Genomic DNA, 16,352 nt, shown 5'->3' on the forward strand with positions numbered 1-16,352 from the left:
TTTGCTTCTTAATTAGTGATTTTCACTAATCTTAATTGATTATTTCATTCAAGCATAACAAGCATAATGGATGCAAACGAGAAAAAAGAGAGAAAGTTTTACAAATCTTATGTCGTGCCCTGTTGCTCAAATACCTCAAATTCCACGCCGAAGAAGGTTTTCATTTATGTCCCGAAAGATTCGAAGAAGAGATTAAAATGGTTGAGAGCCTGCAGAAGAGACGTAAATTCTATCTCAAAATTTTCAACAGCTTTCTGTTGTGAGGATCATTTCAGCGTACGTGCCAGTAAGGTTGCAAATCTTATTTTTGTGAGTTACAAAAGATTTAATTGAGCCAAAGGATGTTATTGCAACGTAATATAAATTGAAAAGTTGCAAACAATCACATCAAAGGAAAAACTTAATAATGAACGGAAAAAGTGTTATTATATTTCAAGAAAAGTATTATTATAAGATTTGTCTACCGTGTTGATGGAGACTTTCGCGGGGTGGTGCAGCATGCGCAGCAAGGTTTTCGGGTTGACCTTGCTGCGCATTTTTCTACCGGTTTAAGTACGTGTGCATGGAGCTTTGATACTTGCATTTTTCAATTCATATGTATAAATAATTGAGCACAGGTTCCAGTGGCAATGAAGCTGACAAACTATGTGAACTTGAAGCTGATTCAGAGGATGACCGGGAGAGTAGTTCAGGTATTTCCTCTCAAGTGCCATCAAGTGTTGGGGTTCAAGTACGCACTAAATTCAGGAGCAAACAAACGCAAATAAAAACATGTGTTTCTGATAGGGCGACATCACCAAAAAAATAAAATATGTAAATACCCAGACACAAGTTTGAAGAGAAGGAAAGTCAGTGAAACTTGTGAGGAGTCGAGCTCTGAGGAGGATGTGAGTGAAGAAGATGAGTACAGTTTTTCTGATAATTCATCTAATGACTCAGAAGCTTAATTTCTTAACCCATTAATCCCCAGCGTTGCGTAAACGCAACATTATAGAATCGTAATTATTAGAAAAAATCTTTGCGTCAGGATATTTTTTTCTCTGGTTTTCTGAATTCCTGAAATACCTTTTGTTCTTATTCAGTTATTTTTGGAAAAATTTTCATTAAAATAATAATTTTTATGTTACTTCGAAATTTGCCTATTTCGAAGAGTTGAAGTACTACATATTGTAAATCATTTTTTTACAAAGATTTATTGAGTAATCTTACTATAGGTAATGTTTTCTCTTAGTTCGAAGTTTCTTTATTCATCATGGTTAATTTTGCCACAAACTTCCGTCTTTACTGGCATAAATATGGTTGTTGTAAATAATGTTGCGTTTACGCAACGATGGGAATTCTCTGGTAGACCAGAGGGCTTTTCTCAAAGCATAATGAAACTCGTCAGTATGGCTTTTTATCGACAACTAAGTCTTTTAGAGGCAGTTTAGCTGCATTTTTGGCACTCAAAGGTTGTGAGTTTACAAAGAAAAGGTGAATGGCATCTTGAATTCCAAAATGGCCATCGGTACGAATTTTACATTGAACGCTGGTACTTCGTGGAGTCAAACTTGCGCGCACATGTGGAACCGATAGAGGGCAATGTCACTCCCATGTCGTTGAGTGGAAGGATTACTTAATAGACGTTAAATTCAGCTTCTGATGCATTCAGTTTCAGAGATGGTAGAATGAGAGGGTGAGAAACGTATTAGTTGAAGCAGGATTGTGATGGAAGTTGGAGTGTTCCTCTATTCACTCATTGTAATTTTCTCCGTGCAATCCTGAGTTACCTATTTTTTCTTTTATCGCTTAGGTGATGTAAGGCTAATAATCTAGCTTCAGCTGGATTCTTACCAGTTAGAAAGTCCTCTGAAATGCATCTTTATCTCTCGTCCAGTAATCCTATCAATAATACCGCAGTAGTTTTTGCTCGGTGTTTTGCAAAATGATTTATCCAGGGGTTTCATTCAGATTTAAATGTGAAGAAAATTTTACCCATTATTTCTACGCCTCAGACGTATACTTTAGAAGAACCGTCAAGAAGGTACCTGAAGAATATAAATTAACAGGAGAGGTGATGTATAATATTTTCTAAGCTTTGGAACTACAATGGGGATTACATCTTCTCAGTATTTCAAATATGGATGATTGCAGAAGGCAATTCAAGGCAAATCACAGTTTACTCAAGTAGTATCTAAAGAAAAATCGTCCAGTTAACGTGCACGCCCAGGCAAAAAATGCAGAGAACAAACAGGTTCATCTAAATGTGAAAAAATAGAATCTACATCCGTAGTAGTCCCAAATTCCTGCGTGAAAAAAGTGATAGAAACACTTGTTACTCAGTATGGAGGCCACTCACCAATCTGTCACTTATTTCTCAGTCGAAAATTACTTGAAATAATTTTGAGCTACTCAAATAACTACGATGAGATAAATAACCATGCATTTACTCAGAGTAAGGCAGATTAAAAAAATGTAATTGGAATCCTAATGTTGTCGGGATATCATATATTACCGCGCACTAAGTTGTACTTGACAAGCTAAGAGGAGATGTCTGTCGCAATTGTGAGGCAATGTATGACGCGGATTCGGTTTGATGAATTACCTAAATAAATACCGACAGCTCTCCGATAATTCTCAACTACACAAAGTGATAAATTTTTGAAAGTCGGATCTGTTCTCAACAGACTAAACGAAAATTCCATTCAGTTAGGAATTTTCCTAACAAATGATTCCATATTTCAGGTGGCACACAGCTAAAATGTTATTGGTTGGGAACAATTCAGAGTAGGTTATACATTGTGGTGTCTGGTCTCTTCTACAGGCTATTTTTATCAATATTTGCCATATGGAGAGGCGGAACTTGAAAGTAATATTTCGTGAAAGGTGTTCACGAAGATTCCCGAGGAAAATCGAAATATCATCAACGATTACAATCAGGGAATGGGAGGGGTAGATTTACTCGATAATTATGTTGCATGTTACCATATCCAGATTTAGGGCAAAAAACCTCTATTCCGAAAAGGGGTTGATAGTCCAAAGGTGATTCCGTAGTGGTTTTACGCCAGTCACGGGCAAAGCAATTCATTTGTTAGAATTTTGGTCTGAGATCGTAAAATTTTACTGAGGCAAGTAATCGTTTCCAATACAATGCTGATGAATATGCTGATTTGGCATAAAAATCGGTGCCCGCTGGCGGGACACCTTAGGAAAAATGACATACCAAGAGATGCCCGTGAAGGGAGAATTGGGCATTTCATCCGCAAGCATACTTATAACTCCCGGCAAAGATGTCGAGTGTGCAAATCAAAGATAAGTTATGTTGTGTAAAGTCTACGTTTAATTCCACGCTGAATATTATTGAACATTACATCAGAAAAGACGACAAAAATAAAATACGCAACCTAAGTTTTAAAAAGTTATTTTTTGATTTTATTTACCGGGGTTTTCCCAGCGTTGCGTAAACGCAACATTATGTAAATCATATATCATGATGAATATAATATTTTTTTCTGAAAATTAATCTTAATTAGGCCAAAATAAACCGTAAAATACGAAATAACCAAAGGTAAAAGCCCTATATACAGTCTGGGGAATAATGGGTGAAAATGACTCAGTTGAAAGAAAGCAAGAAGCAATTGCACGAATAAATTTATTTAATAGAAACCCTAAGCTATACATGGGTGAAAAAACACCTGAAAACTGTTGCTTCATTCTGGGCACTCTTCAGAGAAACACAAATTTACATAATATGTCCATGATCATGCAAAATCTAAAAAAGATTAGACTTAATGAATGCTTTACTATTCTCTCTGATGACTTTAGCATATCATTCCGCACAGCTAGTAGGGTGTTTCATGATGCAGTTCCAAAAATATCCCAATGTATGAAACAGCTCATTATATGGCCAGCCAAGAAAAAGATATTAGAGTTACTGCCCATACCATTTCGATCAAGGTATAGCCATGTACAATCAATTATTGATTGCTTAGAAGTAGAGATAGAAAAACCATCGGACCCTGTAAAACAAGCTCTAACATGGTCGGAATACAAGTCTGCAAATACTCTGAAGTACTTGGTGTCTAGCTCACCTGATGGATTAATAAATTACATATCTAAGGGCTTTGGAGGTCGGATATCTGATTCACTGCTTGTAGAGCAATGTGATTACTTTAAATACTTGCCTTCTCATTGTGCTGTGATGGCTGATCGGGGTTTCAAACACATTGATAGCTTTCTTGGTACAAAAGGCTGCTCATTAATTCCACCCCCCAGTGTTAAGTCTGAAGTTAAGAGCACCAAAAAGGAAGTAATGGAGACGAAAATATTGCCAGCTTGAGTATTCATGTTGAGCGTGTTATCAGACGCATTAGGGAATTTAAAATGTTAGTTCCTCATGCCTGTACAGATCACAATCTTATTACCTTGATGGATGATGTGATAATTATATCTTGTGGCTTAATTAAACTTCAGGCTCCATTAATAAAGTAGCATACTTGAAAAAATGCCGACAATGGATAGGGAGTGCAAAATAATTTTATTACAAAAATATAACAAGAAGCATATGGGGCCAGTTCTGGGGTAACTAAAAAAAACTAATCATGTTTACAGCTGTTGAATAGAATAGGAAAAATATTTTTCTCCCAAAACCTTGTGGCGGCAGCCACAACATTCATTACAAAATCATGGTCATACTCAATCCATTGACAAGAAATATTCTTTGTCTTCTCAAAATCAGGAGCAGCAACACAAAGTGCAGCTCCTTTTTTCTTTTTTTCAGAGATAGTGTTATATTATGAGACACATTTAGTTTGCTAAATGCCGAATCGTATTTTTGGTGAGTGAAGATGTTGTAATAATTCAAAATTATTAGGCATTAATCATACCTGAAACATATTTGTACATTAGTCTATTATTTCAATGCTTATATTCTAACGACTATGGAGCTGATATAAGAGAACCGCATGATAAGTTTGGTATTAAAATTATGGGCAACTAATAGCTAACCGCTGATGAAGGATAGTTTATTTGATTTCAAAAATAAGTATTTATAAACAGAAAACAATGTTAAAACTTAAAATTTTTCCTATGCATTAAATAGCTTGCTTACCTGCTTGCTTTCACTCCACGCATCTCGGCGGCGACGAAAGAATCACTGTTTTTAAGGAAGGCGGCCACAATAAAGGAGTCAACCATAGGTAAATTGTCTGACTGCGCCTTCTTAAATCCCATTTCAGTCATTTTGTCAATCAGTTTTCTTTTCACCTCATTCCTCCAACAATCCCCCTCTTTTTCCATCAACAACTCCCTAACGACATTAAAGATCTGTATTCATTGAAAAACAGCAGTATTTAGACATCGAATTTTACGGAGAACTGAGGCCACTGAGACTGAATATTGTTCGGTGACGTCAAGCCAATGAGAAAGCGTTCCGGGTCACGTGACTTTCGTCGATTTTTTTTAGAATTTCATTAGCATTTTACTGCATTTGTGATTGACGTAGACAACTTTGGCTTATATATTCGGATTGGTGAGAAAATTCTCTATAAGATAGGCTATAATAACGGGAGAAATAAAGTTCATGCATGTTCCCCATTATCAATTTTTTGTTATCCACTTAGGACGAAAATTTTTTCTAAGAGATATTTTTTGCTAATGATGTTGTTTATATTGTGTTTTTTTACCATGAAAAACTCGACGGCGAACAGGTGTCTCAATAGTGGTAAACCGCTCATTGCACGACCCGTTTTCGTCGATAATCAAAATCATTATATTTTGAATATTATGGATTTATGGATATAGTTATATTTTGAAACTTCAATGGTATCAATTCTCATTTAATGCCTATTTTGGCTATTGCTTTCAAGGAATATACATGTTGCCATGTCCACTATCATTTTTATCGTCATAGACAAGATTTCGATGATTATTTCGATGCAGCTCTTAACTCCTCTCTCTCTCATCTGCTTAAATTTTCACATCTTGGTATTTATCCTCATTTAATTGTAAAATAACTTATACTACATATCAAATTCAAGGCATTATTTGGTCTTTCATCCCGTCCATTCGTCAATCCCCCTAAATGTGGAATGCCCTATTGACGTGCATGAATGAAGAAATAATACACGTACCGTTCTGCTTGATATGTAAACCTCGACCCTCGCTATCTAACAGTTTTCTCGTAGGGTACCATGCAGATGTTGATACTTTCCCTCTTATCTAATCCATCCTTATTCGGCCACCTCAGCCCCTTCTCGGCTTTACCCTTGATCTTATTCCCTTTATGGCTCGAGCTTTCGTGCGAGCGATCACTCTTCCCCCTCGAGGCGAATTCCGAAAGCTCCTTTCTTCTTCCCCAAAAACCGCCCTCTAGCCTCACCCTGTGTTCGCTCAATCTTGGCGGTTTTCCCCGCAGAGTAATAGCTTATAAAGAGAAAAATCGCATTCTCTCGAGCACCACCTGACAGCCAATACGAAATTCGGACGGGCTCGCTGATCCCACGCTATTGGTAATTCCACCCATGAATTAATCCTATGGGGTATGCCCCTGGACGAAGGAATGCGACGTCACTTGAATGGGGAAATAATGCTTCGTTAAAATTATCGTGGGTACTCGTCATGTTAGATAAAGAAAACTTTTAGGCTATGTGGCAGCGTCAATTTTCGAGTGGCCCCAACTTTTCCCGACCCATGCTGACTGCTTTTTCAGGGGGATCTGATAGTGAGATTCACTCCCTGAATTTTCAGATTCCCTTGAAATAGTGGCCTGAATCGGTAAGGAAACGTTGGGGCCACCCGAAAATTGACGCGGCGACAAAGCCCATAGGTTTTTTTTCTAACAGGGAAATATTTGTCATTTTTTACGATTAGACCGCTTCACTACCATTAAATGGAAGTAACAGACCGTTGACAGCAACGTAGTTTTTCCAGCAAGTGCCAAGTATGGATTGTACTTTTGGTGCATTGTTCGATGAAAGGTATCCAGAGTTATTACTACTCATTGAAATGTCTGTATTTGTTCAGTCTGTCTTGCCTGTACTTGCTAGCCAGACATGACGATAACTTGCGGGGAACTGATAAAAGCGCAACGGGGTCGTCTTTTCCCTGGGTATTTAAAGTTATAAAAGATACAGTGTCCGGCGTGATGCGGTGGAAATCTTTGATATTCAGCTTATTAAAACAACTTGTCTGTTTCCACACTATTTTATTTTTATTTTCACCGACCATGGTTTCGGTAACTTGTGCCATTGTCAACCTTCAGCTTATTAAAACAACTTGTCTGTTTCCACACTATTTTATTTTTATTTTCACCGACCATGGTTTCGGCAACCTGTGCCATTGTCAGCCTTGACAATGGCACAAGTTGCCGAAACCATGGTCGGTGAAAATAAAAATAAAATAGTGTGGAAACAGACAAGTTGTTTTAATAAGCTGAATTTAAATTTATTTTTATTCTCTCCCATGTTTTCCCCTAAATTTTGAAAGTAAAGTTCCCCTAAGTTTTGAAATGCCTTATAATTTTTCGTTTCACTGAGCGGTCCATCTGTATGAACAGAAAATTGTCCGCGTATAATAATTAGCACATTTCACTGGTTCGATTGAACTTACTTGACTTTCTTGGGGGTATCGTTTGATAAGGGTAGGTATTCGAAATGGCTGTGGCGGCAACCCTCATCTCTTTCACCGTTGTGAAACTCCCGAGAAACGGCATAAATAACGGCTTCGGAACCATTGAATCGATGGTTGTCAATTTGGAGAATTAAATGCGGTCCCGTTTCTTTTTTTTCTAGGGATTCTCTGGTCCCAAGAGATTTATTATTCTTTGGAGGGCGAATGCCATGGATGTCCCATGTAATTCTTGGGGGATTTATCTGCCACACGCGACATCTTCAGAACTGCTGTAGACAGTTATTGTTGATTTATTACGGGCACGGATCACTCCGGCTCGACCAGGCTTATTTTGTTTTTTTTTCTGACGTATTAGTCAATGAAACCGTATCTGCTGAACCATGCAAGTTAACTATTTACCGGTAACAATTACTAGTTCAGCGCTTAACTCATTATTCCCCAGACTGTATGTAGGGATTTTAACTTCGGTTGTTTCGCACTTTCCGATTTATTTTGGCATAATTAAGACGAATTTTTGGAAAAAAAATTATTTTCATCACATCATATGATTTTCATAATGCTGTGTACACGCATCGCTGGGAAAACTCCGGAAAATAAATATAAAAAAGGTAATTTTAAAAAACTTAGTTTACATCTTTGATTTTTTATCTTGATTTGCACACTCGACATCTTCGCCGGGAGTTTTCAGCATTCCTTTGGAGGAAATGCCCCATTCTGCCTTGACGCACATGCTGGGGTGTGTCATTTTTCCTAGGGTGTCTCGTATCTGCGCACCGATTTTTATGCCAAACGCCATCAGTCATAAAAATACAATTATATAAATGAAAATGACTAAATTGGAACTTGAGATACTTGAAAAGAGTCACTAAATCGAAGAAATGATTATTCTGAAGTACAAACTTGTTCTGACAATGAGAATTAGGATTCAATAATGTTGCGTTAACGCAACGCTGGGGATTTATGGGTTAATACTCTTGACCGTTGCTTTCCAAAAATGTAAGTTGTAATATTTCCGGTAACCTACTAGTTCTTTTCTAACATTTGTCGTTACTCTCGGCTGATTTGTTCTTTTTTCAACCGTGAAAGATTTAAATCGACTTTCTGGTAGGAAGAAATTAGCATACCACGATTTTCCCTCAAGTTGTGGAACTTTTAGTCTTCAAATAAGAGCCAGAATCTGTAAAAACGTACGGCTCAGGAGGTGAGGGACAAAATCCAAAGGATTTGGAGTTGGTATTTAGCGGAATTAGCCGTTTTCCGTAACTTGCATATCTGTGATAGAGATGGCAACAATCAAACGATAGTAATAATCGATTTAGTCTTTCTAGTAATCGATAATTAATATCGTAATAGACAAACAAAATCATTTGACGTATGCTGGTATAATTAAGTTGCTTCGATAATTTGCATAAACAGATTCGAGAATTTATACTCTTCACCTTAAGGTAGTAGGACCAAATGTCAACCAGGGCAACACTAACGTCACATTGTTGACATTTTCTCCGGAAGAATCCATTCAAGACGCGATTATCAGCTAGTTATTTCGTTAGGGCAACAACTTGAAAAAATGTTTCAAGAACGGAAAATAATTTCTTGAAAAAAAATCGATTTTTCTCCATCGATTAATGAAACGGCTGGATAGATTCGCCATTATTAGATTATTATTCAAATGTCATATCAATATAGTCACTGTATATATATATATCATAGTTAACCCCTAAGATGTCTTTAAAAGTTATTACTGAGGTGGGCGCTAGAGCTGTGTCGTTCATGAATGAATCGTTCATTTTGAACGGTTCATTGACATGAACCGAATGAATCGAAATACGCTCCTCGTTCAAAGGGTTCATAAAGAATCGTGTGGTTCATGAAGAATCGAAGAATCATTTAGAATCGAAGAATCATTTAGAATCGAAGAATCATTTAAGAATCGCAGATTCGTTTAAGAACCGAAGAATCATAAGAATTGAAGAATCGTGTAAGAATCGAAGAATCATTTGAACAATCGTCGGAGTAGTAGAAATATAAAGGTCTTGAATTACTTCGCGGGCCGCGGATGACAGTAGGTCTTTCTAGTCATTTAAGAGCAGTGGGGGATCCAGAGAGCCTCAAAATATTACCATTATATCTTGAGTTTTTTAATGCACCATTATATTTAGAGTTAAAGAAAATAATAATTTTGTTCAGTTGTCGGGGAAGGTTTACTCCCAAACCCCCCCCCCCCACGTTGCCTACGTTACCCCAGGTACCTAGTCCCCTTCTTGTCACAATCTTGAATCCACCTGCACTGGTTGAGAGTGAATATTCCATGAATTTCTCGCTTATTATATGGAACCTATGAAACATTTATTTTATTTTCTATGTCACTACGGTTTCATTTACTAATTTTTTGTAGCATAATTGATTTCATTGCGGTAGCATCATGATCATTCTCTTTTGATGCTAAAAGGTTAAAAGCCCTCTGAGAGACTGACGCATAATGCCAGGTGGCTCGGGCTTTAATTCTTTCTTTGAGTAGCTTAAGGTTCGTCGCTGAATTTTTCATAAAATCACACTTTTCCTAGAGGTAATATCGTTAATATTACAAATGTTATGCCGTTTTACCCGTATATTGTAGGGGTCGCGTGCGCCATGATGCCTAACAATATTGCTAACTCCGCTGTCAGAGGTGTTGCGTGAGTTACCCGGAATAATTTCATGACCACTTTGCTCCCGATAACTCTGTCTGTTTTAAGGGAAAATTTCTTTATGGTGTAACGCCAATTAATAGAATCTAATTTAATAATGAATCACCGAATACGAAGGAAACATGTTTAGTCGTATATCTCGATTATTACCTTAAAATTTTATATGCATACAGGGACGGATCCAGGATTTTTTTTCTGGGAGGGGCACCAGCAAGGCCGTATCCAGGATTTTGTTCTGGGTGGGGCACAAGGATACCCCGTAATACAAAACGAATGCAATGATAATGGGAACGTATTAAAAATCTTGCTTATCTTTGATTTTTACGTGCCCCCGTGCCCCCCTGGATCCGCCTATGTATGCATATATTCATGAAGATATTCTTACTAATAATTACATACATAATTATGTAAGTTCATGCGTACAGCCTTAAATTGTTTTCGGTGAACTCTGGATTATTTCGCTTCATTGCAATCATTTGATTCACATTGTTCGTTTAGTTCGCAGAGTTCATTGAGTTCACGTTGTTCATTTAGTTCGCAGAGTTCATTTAGTTCACGTTGTTCATTTAGTTCGCAGAGTTCATTAGGTTCACGTTGTTCATTCGGTTCGCAGAGTTCATTAGGTTCACGTTGTTCATTCGGTTCATGTGATTCTTTATGAACGACATGAAAGAACAGTTCATTCACATGAATAGAACCCAATGAATCGAATCACGGAAATGAACCGAAAATCCCACCTCTAGTGGGCGCAACTTTGCTGTTCGGCGTTTCCCGCGGAATCATTGCTTCCTTGCAGCGCCGGCATCCAAGCCCATTTACAATGCTGCAGGGGTTAGCGATGCAATAGTGCCGAACATGCCTACTGCATCATTGATACGAATACCTTTGGATAGATCAGTGTTGTGGGCCGTGTCGGGCTCACGTAAAAGAGAAAGTTAGAATGATTATTCTCCAATGCTAATGACAGATAGGATAAATTCGAGATCATTTCGGAACTCCCAACAAACTACATTCTGCGAGCTAATTCAGTATTGCTGTATTTATTTGGTTATTTCTAAAGTTCTTTTCATATTAATCGCTTATTAGGTTGTATTTCTATTTTGACCACTTTTTGGTTTTAAATATTTTGTTTTGTTTATCGTTGGGACAGTAGTAGATGCAAATATTGTTTATTTTGCTGTCTGAACGAAAATTTCCAAAGAAAAATTTAGGCGCCGTTGATGCGCTCTCAAATTTGGTTGAAAGATGTAAATTAGTACTCGGAAAAGTGTTTTTTTTATAAATGTTTTACCTATCCAGTGTTTGTTTTAATAAATTTAAATTTTTTTGCATTAAAAAATATTTTTAACCGTTACTATTGGGTGAACGCTGCTGATGTTGCTTAATGTTCGAGTCTCACCCCCAGATTGCATCACCTATTATATATATAGTGAAAATACTAGCCTAGTGATAGGAAAGGTTATTAAACAGTTCAGTAGACATCTGACAAAATGTAATTTTTAGAAAAAAAATACTAGAGTTTTTTACTTCAGTACACGCGAAGTAGTACCAGTTGACAGGTGTTAGATGTCATTTCCAGCTTCGATCGTTTCTTACTTGGGGATAGGTACTTCGGAAGTTTATAACAATTTTGGGTCAACTTATTGATTAGATTTAAATTTTAGTACCTTATCTATTAAAAAAAATATTTTTGCCATTATTACGCTTTAAAAATGACTGGTTTTGAACTCTAAATATGCATATTCTGAGCGATCACGACATGTAATATGTCCTTTTAGACTTTTGGCTCTGCGATTGATTAATTTAAACTCTTCTGCGGTTTTGTCATGGTCTTCTACTGCGTTAGTCGGCTTTTTCATGAATATCTGAAAAGCAGTGCTGGGCAAAGTGCTTGATTTTGTTGGCGTCCCAGGGCATCTTCGAATAAAAAAATTATTGACTTTGAAGAAACGAGCGAGTTAACCGAACAAATTTTAACTTTTTTAGATGGGCGTGTGACTTGCGAGTTTCATTAAGCTGACAAGTATCTGCAGCAAAAAAAAAGTGGTTGTGATTAGCTGATATGTAAAAACTAGGAAATCAATAAGTTTATCAACGAATTTATTGTGTCCACAAGTGTTCATTGACAAAAAGGTGAACAATTACTGCTTTATAATAATATAAAATAAAAAACAATAGCATTGAAATGCTGTTGACAACGAATTTATTGTGTCCATAAGTGTCCATTGACCAAATGGTGAAAAATTACTGCTTTATAATAATAAATGCTTTATAATAATATGTCTTTATTCCGGCGAGGTTGAGACTAAGAAGTCCTCTCTTCCACCTAACCCCTCGATAGCGTCAAAGAAACGGTAAATAAACGTTTAGAATACAGAAGATGTACAATATACTCTATTTGTGTAATGTCAAAAAAGATAAGCAAGTGTGTTTGGAAATTTGTAATGAGTAGCGATGCAGAGTGAGGAACGGCGGTGGGGCAGCTTCAAATTCATGACGATGAAGGGAGAAAGGGGGATGGCATTGGATGGGGTTGAGGAGTGTGGTATGAACCCACCACGGAGAGGATTAATGAGCGGGAGGGTAAGGAGTATTGTGGGAGGGTAAATGGTCTGCTGATTGGAGTAGAGCCCTGGTCAGTAGTCGGCGCGGGCGGGGGCGTCTTTTGAAATTGAGTGGGTAATTATTCACTTGGTCCGCGGGCGAGGAGGAGTGTGGGGTGAAGCCGGGATCTTTTAATTCGTTAAACAGTTGTTGGCTGGCGTAAGGGTTCAACTGGGGAGGCATGAATGGCCGTAGGGTGATGAGCGCTTGCGTGGAGGGCTGATCCACGGTCAAAATGGTGATGGGATTGAAGGAGAGGCGCTTTTGTGGAAGGGTGATATCTCCCTGCAATACTCTTTTGATCACGGTTTGGTGACACTTGAGACGTTCTGTTCTACACTTAGGTTGAATATCAGCAAGAACGTATAAGGTGTCTACTAGAGGTTACTCAGGATCAAAACTAGGGGGGAGCAAGCCATGGTCGTTCAAGCTGTAAAATTGTACCTTTTAGCATGGAAAAGGTGAATGAAATAAAAATTTTAAAGATAAATGTAATAGCGCTTTATTAGCTCTTAAAACCATTTGCTTAGAAAAGCATTTTAGTTACATGCCTTAACTAATACTGAAGAAAAATTGTTGGAAACTTTCGATTTAATCCAGTATGATTTTCCCTAAGGACTTAAGCGGTTTTTGCTTCTAGGGGGGGCAGCTGCCCCCTCCTGCCCCTCGCTGGGTACGCCCATGGGTGGCTATGTAGGAACTCAAAGCCTTGACCAACATAGATACTTCAGAATTACAATGGGAATAGAAGAACTTGCGTGTAAAATACTTAATTTCATTTGAGTAAATCTTTGATTCTTCTCCTTCTTCGTGAGTATTTTATTTAATGGAAATAAAATTTCTAATCGAAATGATCTCGATGGAAATAAGCGCAGTCGTCGTAGACAATCTATCATGCCCATCATCCCATCACGTGAGCTCGGATTTAGACATTTCAACCTTGGTCCTATGCGCAGAAGCCGAAAATTGCTTTTGTGTATCTTAACTCTGGAATTCTAATTAGAGAAGCAGTGATGCTCGTTTTCTTATTTACAGGCCATGTGGTCTTTTCTACTCAAAACATTAACTATAAGGTTTCTCTGGTGGTCACTCTCACCGCCTTAGTGATGGCACGAGATTCTTCCTGCGTGAACCTATCCAAGCCCCGCAGATTTGTCACACATATCACGACGATGCCCTTATTCGATTAATCCTTCCCTAAATACAGTTCTTTCTGAAGATGCAAAGTAAATAAGTCCCCTTGTTGACTCAGGACTCGTGTATTTTAACATCCATCTTGTGAATTTTAACACTAGGTCAAAATGCTAGGTCACTGCCTGTTTTTCCTCAGGCTTATACCGTAATACGTCTAACCACGTTTGAAGCAGCGTAAATTGACGTAATTTAGGGTGAGATTTATGGTCAAAATAAGAGATTCTGCTTATTCACTTAAAGCGGCGTTACTGGGCCAGACGAAGACCACGTCCTCATTGTCGTCAATTAGCAATCCGAAGATTTGTTTGACGCAGCTCGCCGCTCATTTCTCCTGTCAGCGTATCTTTTCACTCATTTACGATTCTTGTGATTTACATCTTTCATCACCTGCTCTATGTATTTCGTCTGAGGCCCTTCTCTGCCAAACTTTCCTACCACCAGTCCTTCAACGATTGTTTTCCTCAGGCCATCGTGTCACATGGTGTGGCCAAGATTGTCCCGTCTCTTTCCTTCAAAAATCTTCTCTCTTACTCTTCCTCGAATTTCCTCCTTACTCACATGAGACTACATCCTACGTGACTTCTGAAAATAATTGAAAGGGATGAAATGGCAGGATGGTTTTTGACCGCACCGGGAGATGGTCCAAGATTGCCTCTCTCCTCCCGTGATTATTGCGGATGGTGAAGCGAATGGACCGGAGTCGGGATTTGATGGGTGGTCCATCATTTTTACGCTACCGATTTTTCCTTGTCCCCCCTTTTATTTTCTCCGGTCCATCACCGACCTGCTGACCCAGCGAGGGTTTTTTATTGGGCCATCAAAAGGGACTCGTTCGCTCCTCTGCCCTCTGACCCAGGTCCATCGTGCGCTCGTGTTTAAAAGGGCGCTCGCCGCGCCATCTGGCGATCCCACCTGATTGGACGGTGCCAAGAATGGTTAGCCTGAGATGCTATTTTTTTTATTCGCGATTTTTGTTACGACTCCTCCAGCAGTACTCGATGAAGTTTGATGTTTTTTAGTGTGCTCGCGGGAGGAAAATTTCGTCCCCCCGTAGTCGTTTGAGGTTCGTACCGTGTTTGACTACGCATTACCAACGCCCTATTAACTAATATTTAGAATAGTGGTAAATCACAGTGTTATCCTAATATTTTGATTTCTTTAAAAAAATTGTTTTTTTGACACTGCTGTCATAACGAATTATCACCTTAAATTCTTGTAATTAGCCTGTTATATCTAAATGCGATTATTTTTTTATTTTTTTTTTTTCGTTGAAAATATTGTTTTGCTGAATTTTTTTCATGCCCTTGGCGATCTGCACTGGTTGCATTTGTGTGTAATTCTATTTATTTACTTCTTTTCTTCTATTTATCTACCAATGCTGAAAATGTAGTAAGCTGTACATTTATTTTCTCATGGGCCACAGTGCCCACGAAAATAAACGAAATTATTATTATTATTATAGCCATGATTTTCACGAGGTAAATAGGGAAAAATAAGCGGGAATATGAAAACCAGGCGATAGTGAAAATTCAATTCTTCAGAAAACCTCGACTTTCTGGTAATTACTACATTTATATTGAGTTACGAAGGTGTACAAGTCCAAGAAACTCATTATTTAACGATTTTAATTCTAATTGGGCCGGTTTTATTCGCGAAGTCATCTTCGATGAATCGCGCCAGCAGTACTGTTGAAAATTGGCACAAAGAATAAAGATTAGAATAAAAAGCTTAGACAAGCGGAGTTTAATATTGATTTCTTTTATTCACTGTGCAACATCTTCAGTTCCATAATCCTTGATTATCATCGATATTTTCTCTCGAACTTATTGATTTGCATTTTTGCACCACACGAAAACAAAACGTTGCACGATCACGTCGAAACCTCTTCAATTGTATTGCATCGAAACTTTAATTAATGCTTTTTTTTTTAAAGCGAATACGGTTGTATTGCATGCTAGTGATTTGTCACCCCCTGCCAGAGACCTTAGAGGTGGCTCGCAGGGTATATTGTAGATGCAGATGTCTCCGTAGCGGTGGCGTACTCAAACCAGAGGCATGGAAGAATTTCTCTCGGAATGTAGTGTGTATGGAACGAAGTGCCTCCTAATCACAGTGATGGAGACAAGTAGAACGAGTTTGTCGTGGAAACGCTAACACGGGAATGTGGCGGGCATCCATTTCTGTGAAAGGGGTTGGAGAATTAATGGATGGCAAATTTAGAAAAAAATATTTTGGGTGGCTAAGGAACGTCAATAGGTC

At 38.1% G+C, this 16,352-nt stretch overlaps 1 protein-coding gene across 2 annotated transcripts in view; it reads left to right on the plus strand.

The window, feature by feature from the left end:
- Window positions 1-16,352, plus strand: part of LOC124156166 (alpha-1,6-mannosyl-glycoprotein 2-beta-N-acetylglucosaminyltransferase) — a 757,523-nt gene that overhangs the window by 270,163 nt on the left and 471,008 nt on the right. The gene's annotated exons all lie outside the window — the stretch shown is intronic.

Source organism: Ischnura elegans, chromosome 3 (assembly GCF_921293095.1).
Source record: "Ischnura elegans chromosome 3, ioIscEleg1.1, whole genome shotgun sequence".
Taxonomy (NCBI): Eukaryota; Metazoa; Arthropoda; class Insecta; order Odonata; family Coenagrionidae; genus Ischnura; species Ischnura elegans.